The sequence below is a fragment of the Enhydra lutris genome, unplaced genomic scaffold, assembly GCF_002288905.1.
Source record: "Enhydra lutris kenyoni isolate GAN:26980312 unplaced genomic scaffold, ASM228890v2 scaffoldscaffold26, whole genome shotgun sequence".
NCBI classification, from domain to species: Eukaryota; Metazoa; Chordata; class Mammalia; order Carnivora; family Mustelidae; genus Enhydra; species Enhydra lutris.
Genome location: NW_019154110.1, coordinates 19,243,032 through 19,260,999, shown reverse-complemented (window position 1 = coordinate 19,260,999; position 17,968 = coordinate 19,243,032).

The window sequence follows — 17,968 nt, the reverse complement described above, 5'->3', positions numbered from 1 at the left end:
ATTTTATTTTTTATACATATATATTTTTAATTTGAGAGAGAGTATGAGAGAACAAGAAAGCATGCAGGGGCAGGGAAGGAGCAGACAGAGAGAGAATCTGAAGCAGACTTCATACTGAGCAAAAAGCCCAATATGGGGTTGGATTTCACAGCTACGAGATCATGACCTGAACTAAAACTAAGCTCAACTGACTGAGTGACTCAGGCACCCCAGGATTTTGACTTTTGCTCAGAGACATTGTGGCAATTATTGGAAGTTCCCCCCCGCCCCCGCCGCCTGGAGAGGGGTATGCTTTTTATACACTGTATAACATATATACAAAATTTTAAAAAGTCATGTTCCTAGTAATCAATAAATTTTTACATACCAAATATACCTGTATAACCATCACTCATATCACAACAAGAAGATATCATTGCCAATATCCCATCGGCTCCACTCAGGTCCCATTTCAGTCATTAGCCTCATTTCATGTCCCCAGGAGTAAAAACAGTCGTGGTTCCTAAAATTACAGATATGGGGAAAAAATACGGATGAATGTAATACTTGTATGTTATATATAATATAAATAATATAGATAAATGAAATTATACAGTGTGTACTTTTTGGGGTCTGACCTCTTTGGCTCAATGTAACCGGACTTGATGGGAATCAAGAATACTTCTCAGGACAGCTAGTAGAGCAATTAATAAAACAGGAAAACTTTCTGGGGCCATGGGAATATTCTATACCCTGATTGTGGTGGTGATGAAGGGATAGTATATATCTGTCAAAATTCATAGAACTATACATCTAAGTAGGGTAAATTTTACCACACGTAAATTATACCTTAACAAACCTAACTTAAAAAAAAATGCACATGGGGCTGCCTGGGTGGCTCAGTGGGTTAAGCCTCTGCCTTCAGCTTGGGTCATGATCTCGGGGTCCTGGGATCGAGTCCCACATCGGGCTCTCTGCTAGGCAGGGAGCCTGCTTCCTCCTCCCTCTCTCTCTCTCTCTACTTGTGATCTCTCTCTCTGTTAAATAAATAAAATCTTTAAAAAAAATGCACACGAAGACAGAGAGGTCATTAAGCTTTAGGAATCCAGTGACAGGACTGATTTTTATACTTCTGTTTCACTGTTATTGTGGATCACCATTTCCCTTTTGTCAGCCATCATCTGCAACTTGAAGCTAATTTCATACTAACTTTTAGTGCTGCACACAACATGAAGGGGCTCAGTTGGTTGAGTGGCTAACTCTTGGTTTTGGCTTGGTCTCAAGGCCCTGGGATCGAGCCCCGATTAGGGCTCCACGCTCATCAGGGGTTCTGCTTGAGATTCTCTCCCTCTGCCCCTCCCCCACTCCTGTGCGCTCTCTCGCTCTCTCTCTCTCTCTCTCTCTCTCTCTCTAAAATAATAAATACGTAAATCTTTAAAAACAAGACAAACCAAATATACAACATGGATGTTCGACACTGCTTTCTAATGAGGGCTGCAAGCAAAACTGTTTTACCTAGAAACAGCTATGGTCATAGCAGGCCCTAAAATTAACATGTTTAGTACACTAATGGATTTTCAAATTACACTATATCCTTTAATTAAATGCAGGTTAAGCTGAAATTTGGCTAACTTGTCATTTTGTAAAATCATCAGCCCTTCAGTTACCACTTTTCCTCACAATCTACAGTTTCTTTCTGTTGATTTTGACACAGAAGTTTGGTTGACAAAGCTTTTGGGTATTTTACGAAACAATAATATATTGAGTCATTGGTTAAGATGCTGAAATTTGGATCGTAGGTGACTTGAAGTATTACAGAAATAAAAACCAGCTCAGTTGTGGATGTGGTTTATTAATAGATATATTTAAGTGTATCTTAAATTAATTAAAAGGGTGCTATACATATAATTACCCCTAAAAATCAGAAATAGTTATCACTTGTCATTTTGATTGATTTTAGTTAGTGGATAATTAAGAAAGAGTAGATTTTTGAGACTTTAGCTCTTCACTTTAATTTGTACTGGGAACATGAAAACTTATTTTCCCTTATCTCTCAGCTTCTATAGCAATGGGTTAAAAAGTGAAAACAATGTAGTCACCAACTATTATTTTGTCTGCAAGGCAAAAAAATAAAAAGTTTAAATTACATTTTTCATTTATTCAACAAGCATGATTTAAATTTATGCTCTGTACAAGGTGCTGTGGTGGCCATGGCAGGCACAGCTCTGGCCTCCCATAGGATGCACTAGTGGGAGTGACTGATAAGTAAGTCACTATACAAATTGAAATTCGATATGCTGTAGGAGTGCAGAAGATGGAGCAGTCAATTCTGACTTAGGGAATAAGGAAGACTTTTAAATTGGATCTTTAAAGATGAGTGGGATCCCAAATGGGGGAAATAAAGGAAAAGCATTCCAGATACCAGTACAACTACAAAGACAAGGAATAATTAGACATTTTCAGGGGAAGGAAAATAATATGACATGATTCATATGCAATATATACAGGTGTATGAAGAAATTTGTATCTACAGAGAATTTAGGCCATATCATGAAAGGCATTAAGCTTCCGTGTTGTTAGTCTACCATTTGTGATCACCTGTTCTATGTCTGCCTTCTCTATTGTGTATATCTTAATGAGGGAAGGACCAGTTTTTGTCTCTTTTAGCACCTTATCACCAGAGCCTAGCATAGAGCCTTGCACATATTATGCAATTGATGAATATTTATTAAGGGAATGAGTTAATGTCATGTTAAGCATTTTCATGGTTATTCCACATTGCATGTAAAATACCCATCTACATAGGAAGACCTCAGCACTTTTGAAGAAATAAGTGAAATAAGCCATGCTTTGAAACTAGCACATAAAGTTGTAAAATGGCTTTTATAGGAGAATTTGGAGGTGGGAGATCAGTCAGATGCTTTTTTCATATTCAGCTGAGAAATTCTGAGTGGGTGAGATGGAAGTTGAGAAGACCACCAGAATTAAGAGATTTTTTATAAAAGATTTTATTTATTTATTTGACAGAGATCACAAGTAGGCAGAGAGACAGGTAGAGAGAGGGGGAAGCAGACTCCCTGCTGAGCAGAGAGCCTGATGCGGGGCTCGATCTCAGGACCCTGGGGTCATGACCTGAGCTGAAGGCAGAGGCTTAACCCACTGAGCCACCCAGGAGCCCTGTACTTTCTCTTTCAGTGTCATTATCCTCTGATACAAGGCAGGAAGAATGGCACCGTGCTGGACATTACCATGAACTTGATATCTCCTTTTGTCAGTTCTTCTTAAAGTACAATCCTTGGAACAGTAGCATCCAGTTACCCTGAGAGAGTATTATAAATGCTAATTCAGGCCTCAGCTTAGATCCACTAAGTGAGAAACTCTGGGGTGAGGCTCAGTAATTTATGTTTTAATAATCCCTACAGATAATTCTGGTATTTGCTCAAGTCAGAAAACCACTGGTTCATTTCATTCTATTTACCACTCTCTGGAAAATCTGAAATGTGTTCAGGGAACAGCTTACCTGCAGACATCAATTTCTTAAACATCTATGAGCTTAAGAACCATTACTATGATTCCTAAAATTGCTTAATGTTGGACCCTAAATTCAGCAGTTCTGATTTGCTTTTTTAGACATTGAATTGAAACATTGAATTCTGTAGGTGATTCTGATGAAGATGATCTCAGAGGTTTTTCAGCTTAACTATCTCAACCTTTATTTAGAGATAATGTATAAATTATTTATAAATGTGTAGAAATGTTGAACCTTTGTTTTACATTGCCAATGACTCTCTTTATTCCTAAAATTCCTTTTTGGGGGGGCATAAACACTGTTTTGCCATTTATTAACACTGCTACACTAGATTTTTGTTGTTGTTGATGTTAATATTTGTAGGCTGGATTATTTTTCAGATTTTTACTTTCAACTTCTCTCTGCTATTAGAGTTTTAGGTGTATTTTGGATGATGAAATATAGCTTTATTTTGTTTTTCTATATGAATGTCTGTTTTCTAACTTGTGAATTTAAACCATTTATATTTACTGAGATTGCCAATATACTTGTACCTATTTTAAATACTATTTTACCTTTTATTTACAGTGTTTCATTTTCTTTTGATTCCATTTCAAATTTCAATTAGATTAGTCATGTTTCTTTGCCCTTTCTGTTGGCTTTCAGTTAACCTTATTCTTTTTAAAGAGCCTTATTGAGTTATAGTTGACATATAGTAAACTACACATTTTTTTTAAAAATGCAGTTTGGGGCATCTGGGTGGCTCAGTCAGTTAAGCATCTGGCTCTTGATTTTAGCTCAGGTCATGATCTCAGGGTAGGAGATTTAGCCCCAAATTGAGCTCCATGCTGGACATGAAGCTTGCTTAAGATTCTCTCTCTCCCTCTCTGCCCCTCCTCCTGCTCACACTGTCTCTCTCAAATAAATAAATAAATAAATAAATAAATAAATAAATAAAGCAACTTGATAAATTTGACATTTTAAAAAAAAGATTTTATTTATTTATTTGGCAGAGAGAGAGGGAGATCACAAGTAGGCAGAGAGGCAGGCAGAGAGAGAGTGCGGCGGGGAGGGGGGTGGTGGGGAAGCAGGTTCCCCACCGAGCAGAGACCCTGATGCGGGGCTCCATCCCAGGACCCTGAGATCATGACCTGAGCCGAAGCAGAGGCTTAACCCACTGAGCCACCCATGAGTGCCAAATTTGACATATTTTTATGCCCCAGCAATCATCACAAATATCAAGATAACAAGTACATTTATCACCCTCAGAGGTTTCCTCAATACTCTAGGTAGTCCTTCCCTTCTGCCCCTCTCCATTGCACTCCATGCCCAATAAAATGCAGATTTGTTTACAATCACTACAGATTAGTTCAGATTTTATGGAATTTTATAAATATGGGGTCCTACAGAACATGCTTTTTTTTTTCCCTTATCTGATTTTTAGGCTGCTTCCACTCATCATAGGTATTTTGAAATTCATACATATTCCACTTACCAATAGTTTACCTCCATTTTTTCTGAGTAATATCTCAATGTGTATATTTATGGTGTTTGATTTTCCATTCATATGTTGATGGACAGCTAGGTTATTTCCATTTTTTTTTCTATTACAGTTAAAGCCCCTATGAGTATTTATGCACAAATTTTTGTATGAACATTTGTTTTCATTTATTTGGCTTAAAAACTAGGAATGAAATAGTTGTATCCTATAACAAATATATGTTTAATTTTTTTTATTATTTTTTATTTTTTAATTACTTTTAAGTGTACTAGAATTCATTGTTTATGCACCACACCCAGTGCTCCATGCAATACGTGCCCTCCACAATACCCACCACCAGGCTGGTCCAACTTCCCACCCCCCACCCCTTCAAAACTCTCAGATTGTTTTTCAGAGTCCATAGTCTCTCATGGTTCATCTCCCCCTCCAATTTCCCTCAACTCCCTTCTCCAGTATGTTTAACTTTTTAAAAAATTGCCAAAATGTTTTACAAAGTAGTTATACCAATTTACCTTACCATCAGCAGTGTACGAGAGTTCCAGTTAAACATACGAGAGTTAATCCACATACTTGTCAACATTTAGTATGGACATTGTTTTTAATTTTAGCCATTCTAATAGTTGTTGAGTGGTATCTCATTGTGGTTTTAATTTGGACATTAGTTTTGTTAATGACTAATTATGCTCTTCTTTATGTACATAAATTTCTGACCTATGTAATTTTCCTTTTTTCTAAATAACTTTTTAAAAAATTTCTAGCAAGGCAGTTCTACTGGCAACAAATTCCCTAAGTTTTTTGTTTGTCTGAGAAAGTCTTTATTTTTCCTTCAATTTGTAAATTTTATTTTATTTGTTATATTTTTTTATTTGTTTATTTTAGTGGGGGGCAGAGGGAGAAGAGAGAGTCCCAATCAGACTCCTTAGTGAGCACAGAACCGGACTCAGAGCTTGATTCTGTGAACCCCAAGACCATGGCCCAAGCTGAAACCAAGAGTCAGACACCCATTACCCACCTCTCCTTCAATTTTTGAATGATGATTTTGCAGGGTACAGAATGCTAGGTTGGTGTCCCCCCTGGAAAACTTAAAATATTTAACTCCTCTCTGTTCTTACTTGTATAGTTTCTAAGTAGAAGTTAGATGTAATTCTTACTTTGTTCCTCTATAGGTAAGGTATCTTCTACCTCTGGCTTCCTTCAGGATATTTCATTTATCTTTGATTTTAGGTAGTTTGACAATGTTATGTTCAGGTGTAGCTTTTTGGGGGAATTATCCTACTTGGTATCCTCTGTGCTTCCTGGATCTCTTTTTTAGTGTCTCACATTAATTGGGAGAAATTCTCACCCACTATTGCTTCAAGTATTTTCTTCTTTCTCTCTCTCTGTTTAATCTTTTCCCCCTTCTGATATTCCTATTATATTGTGTATGTTACAACTTTTGTAGTTGTCCCACAGTCCTTGGATATTCTGGATTTTTTTTTTTCCAGTCTTTGTTTTTCATTTTTAGAGTCTTCAATTGAAATATCTTCAAGCTCAGAGATTCTTTTCTCAGCTGTGTCCAGTCTACTAATAAACCCATCAAAGGTATCCTTCATTTCTGTTACAGTGTTTTTGATCTCTAGCATTTTTTTTTTTTTTTAGGATTTTCATCTCTCTGCATATATTGCTCATCTGTCCTTGCATGCTATCTTCGTTACCCATTAAAGTCCTTAGCATAGGGGCGCCTGGGTGGCTCAGTGGGTTAAAGCCCCTGCCTTCGGCTCAGGTCATGATCCCAGGGTCCTAGGATCGAGCCCTGCATCGGGCTCTCTGCTCTGCAGGGAGCCTGCTTCCTCCTCTCTCTCTGCCTGCCTCTCTGCCTATTGTGATCTCTGTCAAATAAATAAATAAAAATCTTTAAAAAAAAAAAAAGTCCTTAGCATATAAATCACAGTTGTTTTAAATTCCTAGCCTGATAATTTCAACATCCATACCATGTTTGTTTCTGATGCTTGCTCCATCTCTTCATATTGTTTTGTTTTTTTGCCATTTGGTGCGTCTTGTTATTTTTTGTTGATAGTCCGATGTGATGCTCTGGCTAAAAGGAATTGCTATAATAGGACTTTAGTAAATGTGGTAAGGAGTACAGGGAGGGGAAGCATTCTATGGTTCAATGATTAGGTCTCAGTCTTTTAGTGAGCCTGTGCCTCTGGAATTGCCTTCTCAGGTGTCTCAGTGTTTTCCTACCTCTTTAGATGAATCACAGACTGTACCCCTGAAGCAGATAATGCATTATATGTTAATTTTTTTTTTTTTAAAGGGACAGAATGGCTGGAGTGGGCTGGAGTTGACTATTTCCCTCCCTCCATGTCAGTTAGGTTGTACTTGTACTACAACAGGTTCATGTAATCACAGCAGTAGTTTGGTTAACTAGTTGGGTTTTTTTTTTTTTTTTTTTAAGGATTTCCATCTGTCTTGCATATATTGCTCATCTGACCCTGAGGTCAGGCCTTGTTAAGAAGAATGGAGTGCTCTGGCGTTTTTCAAAATGGTTACTTTTCCTCTCTGCCAGAAGCACAAAGGGACTTTTCTTCATTTATAGTGGTCAAACTCCTAGAAATAAATCTCACAATATTGTGTGGCTCCCTCTGTGACCTGGTTCCTCTGGACTTTTTAACTCTTAGGCTTGTCTACACTGAGTTTCTAGTAATTCCTGTCCTGGCACTGGATCCTGAGGCAGTTTCTGCTCATGAGTCCCAGCTCCTGTAAGTTGTAACTCCCTCTTTATTCTCTCAAGCTAACTAAAGGTTTTTTTGTTCACATTATTTTGTCAGATTTATAACTAAGTACTAAGTATTTAATTTTATTACTGTTATAAGGCTTTTTTTTTGTTTTGTTTTTTTACTTCAAATCCCTTCATTTCTGGTATATAAGAAAGCTGTCGACTTTTGTATATTTTTGTATTTTTTTTTTATTTTGTTATACTTGCATATTCTGGAAGTTTTTTTTTAAATTATAACTTTGTTAGAACTTTCTACATAGATAAGTCATCTGTGAATAACAAATGTGAGTATGTGAATAACAGTTTTATTTCATTCCTTCCAAATTATATACCTTTATATATTTCCTTGGCTTATTGTAGTAATTGGGATTCCCAGTATAAAGATGAATGAAAGTATTGAGAAAGAATACCTATTCTTTAGTCTCAGAAGGAAAATGCCATTTTCTTACCATTTTGTATAGTGCTAAGTTGTTGGCTTTTTGTAGATGTTCTTGAACAAGTTGAAGAAGTTCCCTCTATTCCTAGTCAGCTAAGAATTTTATCATGACTAGGTCTGTCTTTTGTCAAATGTTTATTCTACATCTAATGCTATGATCATATGATTTCTTAAAAAAAAAAAAAGTAACTCGCATTCATCCTGTAATAGTGGATTACATCAACTGATTTTGAATCCTAAATCAGACTTGCATAGTTAGAAAAAAATCCCACTTGTTCATGATGAGTAGTTCTTTTTACAAATTACTGGATTAGATTTGTTCATATTGTGTTGAGGATTTTTATATCTAGGTTCATGTAAGATGTTGCCCTGTAGTGTTCCTTTTTTGTTCTGCATCTCTGATCCATGACCTTTGTGATTGTTTCTTTAGCAGTATTCTCTCCCCTAGTTCCCTGGTCATTTCCCTAGCTTCAGCATCCCAAATATAGTTTCCTGAAACCTTGAACCCTGTTTACTTTAGGTTTTCTGTTTGTTCATTTTCTGTGCACAAGAGAGTAAGGCTGGAGAGGAGTGACAGGAGGGGAATTCCCTTCTTCTTAGACGGAGCAGGTTCTGGAAAAGTATTTCCTCACCTGGAGAATAGCTCTTTGTTATGGAAAAGACTGTGAGTGTATTTTAAAATGATCACTCCTCCCTCTCCTTGCCAAAGCAATTAGGGAATCCTTTTCAGATTCCCAAGCCCACGTGGTGTAGCTCCTGGAAATATATCCCATAAAGTTGGGGTCCTCCCTACTGCAGCTGCCAAGCAGTTTTTCACTTTCAAGCTAGTCCATGCTCAGCCTCCAACATTTTATCAAAATTACCACTTAAGCCTTTCTACCAGTTTATGACTACAGGATGTCTCTTCCAGTTAACTATATTCAGCCATGTTTCTCTGGATATACAGGTCTCCAGATTTTCACTGTGGCAATTTACTTGCATCCTCTGTTCTCTGATCCAAGAAAAGCCATTGATTTGCACTTTGGCCAGCTTTTTCTTATTGTAAGGTTGGGAGTGACAACTTCCAGACTCTGTGTGTCAAATCTGAAACTAGAAATCATTGTCCAGTGCATTTTTCATCTCAGATATTGTAGTTGTCCTCTCTTGAAGTTCAATCTCAGTACCTTCTACATAATCCAGGTATGTATTTAACTTTTTGAACATACAGAATTCAGTATGGAGCATTGGAGCATATAGAATATAGCCGTAATAACTGCTGGATGTCATTGTCTACTGATCTAAGAGCCATGGCTTTCTGGGTTGGTCTTGATGAATTGATTTCCCTTTTCATTATAGGTCACATCTTTCTGCCCCCCCCCGTGTCTGATTATTTTTGATTGGATGACTGATATCATACATTGAACATTGTTATATGATGGACATTTTGTATTTCTATAAATATTCTTGAGCAGTTTTGTGGATGCATATAAGTTACTTGGAAAAAAATTTAGTATTTTGGGGTGTTGTTTTTAAGATTTGTAAGGTGAGAGCATAGCAGTGAATAAGTGAATTAGCCCTCTAGACATAATTATTCCAATCTCATGTCAATACAGGTCACCGTTACAACTAAACCTTTGAGTCAGTTTCTACATGCATGTCTTGACCAGAGCTCAGCAGATGACTTATGGGAAAACCTATGCAGATACCTGGAGTTCTCTTACTGTGCATCATTCTCTCCATAGTATTTGTCTTCCTCAGACCCGAGTTCCATGTCCTCAACTAAGGGATTGTACAAGGCTCGGCCTGTATTCCTTTTCCCTGGATACAGCTTAGAAATTCTCAAGGCAGTAAAGTGGGGCAATCTTGGGACTCATCTCATTTTTTAAACTCTCAAGAATCACTCTCCTTAGTTGCCTCATATCTAGTGTCTTGAAAACTGTTATTTCATATATTTTGTCCATTTGTTTATTTCAGGTAGGAGGACATATATAAATATTGTTGTTCTATCTTGGCTACAGACCAAAATCCCTTCAATTATAAATTCTCAAATATCTTAGAACTATATATACATGTGTATACACATATATATATCCACTTAGTATAAATATATATGTATATTTGTTCATTCTAGTGTGTGTATATATTGCTCTGTTTCTCTTTACATAGATCTGTATCCACCCTCTTCATGGCAAATAAATAGTAGCTTCATGGCAAATAAATCAATCAGTTTTGTCTGTGATATCCATTAAGAGTATGAACTTAAACATTTGAAATATGCAAAGTATGGGTGTATGTAACAGAGATGCCTCTTTTTCCTCATGTTTTGAAACAAAACAAAACAAAAACTTTGCCTTATTTGATAATTTGTTGAAGTGCCATGTGTTCTTGGAATTCACTAAGCAGCATACTAACAACATAGAGGCATGTAACTTAGGTGAGAAAGATTCTGAAATATAGGTCTAGATGGTTTTTTCTCCTCTTCCTACTGCTCAGACTTTGGCACAGTATCCATTCACAATGTATTTTCCCATGTCACCAATTCATTTAGATTACCTATCATTTTAGTCTCAGAAATAGAAAAGAACTTAGCTGTCTCATCATTTCTAGGAATATATATATCTTACATTCTTGGTATCTGCCCACTATATTCAAATTACACCTCCTAATCATGTGGGAATAAAAATGTCTCCAAATGTTTGAACAAAAGTCCAAAACAATGTACCAAAACCTCTGAGAAATATTTTTTTTAGAGTTTGTGTCTATAAGGATGGCTTGAAGGACATCAGTGTTATCACAGTAGGAACAGGCAGCCTGGATATTTTGCTATTGGTGGACATCATCTGGACCACATGGAGTTGAGGAACAAGAGAGATCTGAGCTCTTGAGAAATAATTAGAAAGACTTAGCATTGAGACAAAAGTTTGATGAGAACTTGGGCCTACTGAGGTGGGCCCAAGAGTAGTTATTTTGATTTTATCTACATTCATAGGCTGGTGAGGCTACAAACTCTCCTATTACGTTTATATAGACAATTATTCATTATTTATATCTTGAAGAAGGATTTGTATATTTATGTTCATACATGTGAAGTCATAAATACATAGAACTACTATTTAATTCAGCCAACTTCTTTTGAGAGCTTGCTAAACATCCATTATCATGGTGTATGAATGGAAGCAAATGAAACCCTTTTCTCAAACCCTTTTGTGTATACACACACAGTACAAAATTAGTTCCCTTCGGTAGAAATAATGTGATTGGAATCTCCCTTTAACATCTAAAAACAGGAAGGGGTTTGTCACCTGCTATAGAGTTTTTTAAAAAATGACTATTAATGTTTTCCCATATTGCCATTATATTAAATATGGGTGAGATATTGTTTTCAAATAAAATGTAGCTGTAAAGAACAAAACAGATCCAATATTAGAATCGTCATTTATTTGGCATATTGTTTTCTATTCATGTAGTTGTTAGAAGAATTTGGTACTCTTGAGAAATCAGATATTTGTAGTTGTCTCATATCTTGTAGCGTTCCAAAGAAGCAGTTCTATTTCCTGTTGGCTCTGTTTCATAAATTAAAGAAAACATCAGAGATCGTTTCACTTGGAGTGGCGTAGTAGCTGCCAGTGTGCTATGATTTGAGAAGAATAAGAGCTCCTTTCCATTTTGTTTCTTTAGCCGATTCTACCATGATCTCAGAAATTCATGTCAGTTATTCATAAAGTCCTCCCACTCAAAGTTAAGTGTTCTTTGAAGGTGATATTAAATAGATGTTTGATTATTTTTCTTAAGCTGTTTTATGAGTCATAATTGTCTGACAGACTCCAGAGAGTATAGCATAGAAAAATTCAGACATTTCCTAGTGACAGAGAAAATAAGAGTGAAGCAAAAATCCTAAGTAGGAAGACCAAAGTGAGAGGGTAGTCCACTTATGTATTAATTAATCAGCATTTATTTAACACCTGCTTTGTGCAAGGCACATTTTTAGCCTCAGGAGTTATACTAGTGTAAAAGATAGACCTAACTCTTGTTCTGTAGGAGCTTACAATAAATCTAGGACAAGAGTTGTGATATGAGAAGGTGGGTCTGGAATTTTAGCTATGTTGGAGATTGGTCAGAGAAGAACTTGCTGAGAAGTGTACTTTGAATAATGTTTTAAATGAAGTGAGGGTCCTAAACTATGCAGATGTCTGGGGAAAGTACATTCCAAGCAAAGGAAAGAGGAAGTGCAAAGGCTCTATGGCAGGTATTTAATTAAGGAACAACAAAAAGGACAAAATGACTACATATAAAATAATGAGAAAGAAAGAAAAAAAGAAAAATAGTAGGAGATAAAATTAGAGGGTAATAGGGGACTTGAAGGATCCTGTATTCATAATAAGTACTTTGACTCTCAGATGGATAGCTGTTGGGGTGTTATTTGGAAAGGAGTGTCATGATCTCATTCATATTAAGATAGTCACTTTAAGAATAGATTTCAGGGGGTGCCTGGGTGGCTTAGTGGGTTAAGCCTCTGTCTTCAGCTCAGGTCATGATCTCAGGATCCTGGGATCGAGCCTTGCATGGGGTTCTCTGCTCAGTGGGGAGCTTGCTTCCCCCTCCTCTCTCTGCCTACTTGTGATCTCTCTCTGTGTCAAATAAATTAAAAAAAAATAGATTTTAGAATTTTAGAGATAGAAGGGAGAATATATATATGGCAAGCTAATGACATAATCCAAGCTGGAGAAGATGTTGGCAGAGGGGTTACTAAGTGGGTCAGCTTTTGAGTATATTTTTGAGGTAGATCTAACAGGATTATTAAAAAGCCAGAAAGGAGCTGCGAGAAATCAGTATAGGATGACGATATTAAGGTTCTTGCTCAAGCAACTGAAAGAGTGGAATTATCACTAAATGATATGTGGGAGACTTCTGGTGGACATTCTGAAGGAATATCCTTAGTTCAGTTTTGGATAAGTTAAACTTGACCCACACCTATTTCATGCTCAAATAGACATGTTGAGTGAGTAGTTGCACGTACAGGTGTAAGGTTCAAGGCAGTAATCCAGCCTGGAGATAAAAGTTTGTCATGTATACAATTTAAAGCCACAAACTGGAATTGGATCCCCTTATGTATGGAAATAGAAATATATGGAAAAGAAAAGAAGTCCAACATCAGAAGTTGGGAAGTTGAAGGAAATTCAACAAGAGCCAGAGGAATTACCAGAAAGATGACTAAAAACAGACAAGTGGGTGTCCTGGAAACCAAAGAACTGTGATATTTTAGGATAGAATGAATGATGGACTGTGTCAAGTGCCTTGATAGGTCAGTAGGGATGGCCATGTGGGAAGAGGGCAGTTGGCTTAAGAACATTGGATACTGGAGGTTTATGAACCAGAAAGAGGGTGGGGATGGGAAACCTCATTTATCACGGAGTATTCCTAAAGATGGATCAGGGAACCTAGAGATCTTTGACTTTTACTTTCATCTCCAGATAATTCCCATGTCCTGTTATTTCTTCCTGAACATCAGTTTTTGATTCTTCACTATGTCCCATTTAATTCATCTGTCACTGATGAGGGGCAGAAGACTGGCTGAAGACAAAGCTGTAAGTTGACATCCTGCATCCTCCCCCCAACCCCCACTCCTGGGTGGGACCTACATGATGTTCTTCAGGAATCTCCCAGCTGTCTTAATGTTAATGTCTTGCTAGAGGGGAAAAACAACCTTGACTTGACAATGACAAGGCCTTCTGGTATCCTGTAGGTCATCTTTAGCGTATGAAAGTTCTTTTGAAACCTCTTTTCCTTACCTCCCCCTCCCAAATTACAGGTGTATAATCACCACCCCTTAGGAACCCACTGCCACTCCTTTTGCCCACGGGTCCTGTCTCCAAGCTTTAATAAGAATCACCTTTTGGGGGGCACCTGGGTGGCTCAGTTGTTGAGCATCTGTCTTGGGCTCAGGTCATGATCCCAGGGTCTGGGGATTGAGTCCCACATGGGGCTCCCTGCTTTACACAAAGCCTGTTCTCCCTCTCCCACTCCTCCTGCTTGTGTTCCCTCTCTAACTATGTCTCTCTCTGTCAAAAAAAATAAAAAATAAAAAAAAGCCACCTGATTGCGCCAAAGATGTCTCAAGAATTCTTTCTTGGCCATCAGCTTCAAACCCTAATGTCTCTTCCACATCATCACCAATCTAGATCATACCTTTATCTTCTGACTACACAGTCCCCTAAATGGTATAGTTTGTCTTGTGGGCCAGATAGGGCCAACTTATCTACCAGAGTAAACCCAGTTCTTGGGGTCCATATATTTTTAAGTTTCCATGAAAATGTTTTAATTTCTCTTAAAGTCAGAAGGAAAGAAAATGAACTATTAAAGAAATTTTTATATCGTAATGCTAATATATTTGTCTTTATGCCAGTGTAATCGTAATATATTACAAATATGTATAAACAAAGGGACCATAAAAAAGAAGTATGCAGAGCCCTTGAAAGTCATGATGTGCTGCTGGAGACATAGGTATTCTGTCCTGCAGCAAGGCAGTATTGGAGCAAAGCTTTTATTCAAGGCATTTCTGTCCTTCAAGTGCTTCCATGGAAAAATGGCTCATACTGAGTAGGAGCAAACTCTTCAGCCTCTAAATGACCTTTCCCAATCTTTCAGAATTTGCTAGCATTCCTGCCTCCTCCTCCTCTCACAGGCTCTGTGCCTTAACTACTCTGATGGCTTTTCTGTTTTTTCTCCTCTTGATTTCTAGTCCCCTGGCTGATTTGATCTTTTGTCTTCGCCCTATGTACCAGTGCACAACAATGTGACTGTCGCTGACAGTAATGTATCATACACTTGACATTTGCCGAGAGGGTAGATGTTATGTGTTGTCATCAGAAAATTTTTTAAAAAATGATAACTTTGAGATCATGGATATGTTAATTACTTTGTGGTGAATATTTTATAACATATGTTTGCACTCTATCAAATTGAATACCTTAAATATGTACAATTTTTAACTATGTCAGTTTTATCTCTATGAAACTGGAGAAGAAACATCATTTGACATCCTTTAAACCAATGTATTTTAAGTATTCCTTCAACTCTTTTTTTTCTTAGTGAAGATATCAGAAATATTTTTTTCTATGAGCAAAATCATATATTTGTGTTCAGTATAAGGGTTTGTTGCATACCAAAAAATACCCTTTTTCACCACCTAAAAATAAATGAACAAGTGAAAAATGTTGTAAACATTAGGGGTTCCTATATAAAAAGGAAAATAACTGAACTGTTTTTTAATATGACCTAGGGGCATGTGATCAAGGGAGAATTCTAACTGGAGGAACTTGCTTCTAGGCATATAGAGCACTGTCCTGATAAAAAACATCTTTCACTAAAACATTGTGGAAAAAGATGATTTTGCAAACTACTTAGTTACCTTTTGTGTGCTTTGCACGTGTTGATTTATGGTTAAATCAATTAAATTACTCCCCCACCCTCTCATTTATACAGTGAGTTGCTAAAGGGTAAGATTTATCGGAGGTTAACTAACAAAAAAGACACCATGAATTTTAAGGAATGGTCCCACCTGAGACATTACACTAAAACGTTTGAAGCTTGTTTTAAATAAATAGTCACTGGAGTTGAATATCACTTCAGCTTATTGCATTATTCCTATCTCAACAATCTTTATGGTTCCCATACCAGGACTGTGTATGCAGGATAATTCATTAATGATAAATAGATTTTTGTTTGTTTGGTTTTTGTTTTGTCCTGAAAAGAGATGTCTTAAACTGTCTCCTCAGAAGGAAGTTTTAAAAACCACCTTGGAAATATTCAATGTCATCACATCTATTACTGGAATTACAATAAAATAAATATTAACTTATGGCTCCAACTTGCTATATTTAAATTCAGAAGAGGTAACGTTCAAAGCAGAAGAAACAAACAATAAAACAGAATAACCCAGCAATAAGAAATAAAAAACTTAAAACTGGAAATATGTATTATGCAGAATGTGGCCTAATTTTAGATAACCAAGGGATTAAACTATTAAACTATTAAACCAAACAATTAAACTAAGTAGAGGAATTTGTGTTGTATTCCTTGCCCCTTAAATGTGATGCATGTTGAAGAATGACAAGATTGTTATTGTATCTGTCGGAACCTTACTGTAACATTTTTTTCCCTCTTTCCATTGTAATAGTTTAGATGGTATTAGTTTCAACTAATGGAGATTAAGCTAAGTAAACAAAAGACTTTTAAGAATACATGGGCATCTCTTATGATTCAAAGATGTGTGTATATGTGTGTAGGGGAAATGGGAGGTGCTGGAACTTAAAAGTCTTCAAGATTTTATTTCTCCAATCTGCTTCCAAGAATCTACTATATTTGTCACTGTTGTAGCTCTCTGAAGACTTTCTCTCTTGCCATTTGATCAGTATTATGAAATATGGCTGCTTCACAGAAACTGAGGTTATAGCTCTTGTCTCATGCAGACATTTGAGAGTTTTTAAAATCCATGTCTAGGGGCACCTGGGTGGCTCAGGCGTTAAGTGTCTGCCTTCGGCTCAGGTCATGATCCCAGGGTCCTGGGATCGAGCCCCTCGTTGGACTCCCTGCTCAACGGGGAGCCTGCTTCCCTCTCCCACTCCCCCTGCTTGTGTTCCCTCTCTCGCTGTGTCTTTCGCTGTCATAAAATAAAAAAATCTTAAAATCCATGTCTAAATGCCTGGGAGGGAGAATCATGTTGGCCTAGCTCTCTAACTATAATAGAGTTCTGGCTAATAAGGGTCTATCCTTTCAGATTGGAAATTCATTAATGAAGTTTAACAAAAACTAGCCACACTCCTCCTCCTTCCCCTCAAGAATGGAATCTTCAGAAGAAACCCCATTTGCTCAGTAACTAGTATCCGCACCGCAGGCACAGCAAGTAACACACTGTTTCTTCTCCAACAAAGAGAATTTGTTTTCCTATCCTAAAAGTTGTACACTTTTCTAGCAAAGCTCTTTAAACCCTACATGTTCAAGGTCAGACACATAACACAGTTAAATATCTAGCTGAAAAATGTCTGCTGTAAATTTAATGGGGGACTGGGGCAGAGAGGGAAGATGGGGAAACGAGAGAGCTCACCAGGGCCTTCCAGGAGGGGATATACTTATCTTCTACTTATCTCTACTTAGCTTATACTGAGCTGAGCTCCAGCTAATCTGTTTTCCAGGAGTGCTGACTATGGCAACACATCTTGTGATTTTTCTGAGTGGGGGGAGTCTTCAAAATGCAGATCCTTAGGTGACATTTTCCTCTGTGAAGCTTTGGGGGACTCCTTCAATTAAAAACCAATAGGTGGACAATGTTTGAGGACTGAATGCAGCTCATTGGCAACCAGTCTGTGAACTCGGATAAACGTGCTTATTAAATCAATGACTGGATGAGTAGGTAAATGATTTCCATGCCTTTGGTAACACTAATTGCTTATCCCAACAGAAATGTTGGCCAAGCCCTCCTGAAATGCCCAGGCCTTCAAGAGGGCAAGCTTTAAGATGTAACTTGAAGTCTCAGCAGTTTGTAATGGAAGTAGATTTATCTGCCAAGATAAGCTTATCTCCTGCCCCTACATGTTTTTCTAAGACTTCACCTGGCCACTTTGAGCAATTCAACATAGGTTAACCTATTGATTATAGGCCAACCAATACAAATCCATTGTTCATCATAATGCTTAGGGAGATGGAGAAGTAGCAGAAGAAAATCTTGCTAAGGAATATAAATGGAGCAGAGTTGGTGCTGAATCCTTAGCAAATTGCCACTTAGACCACTGGAGCATGAATAGCTTTGTG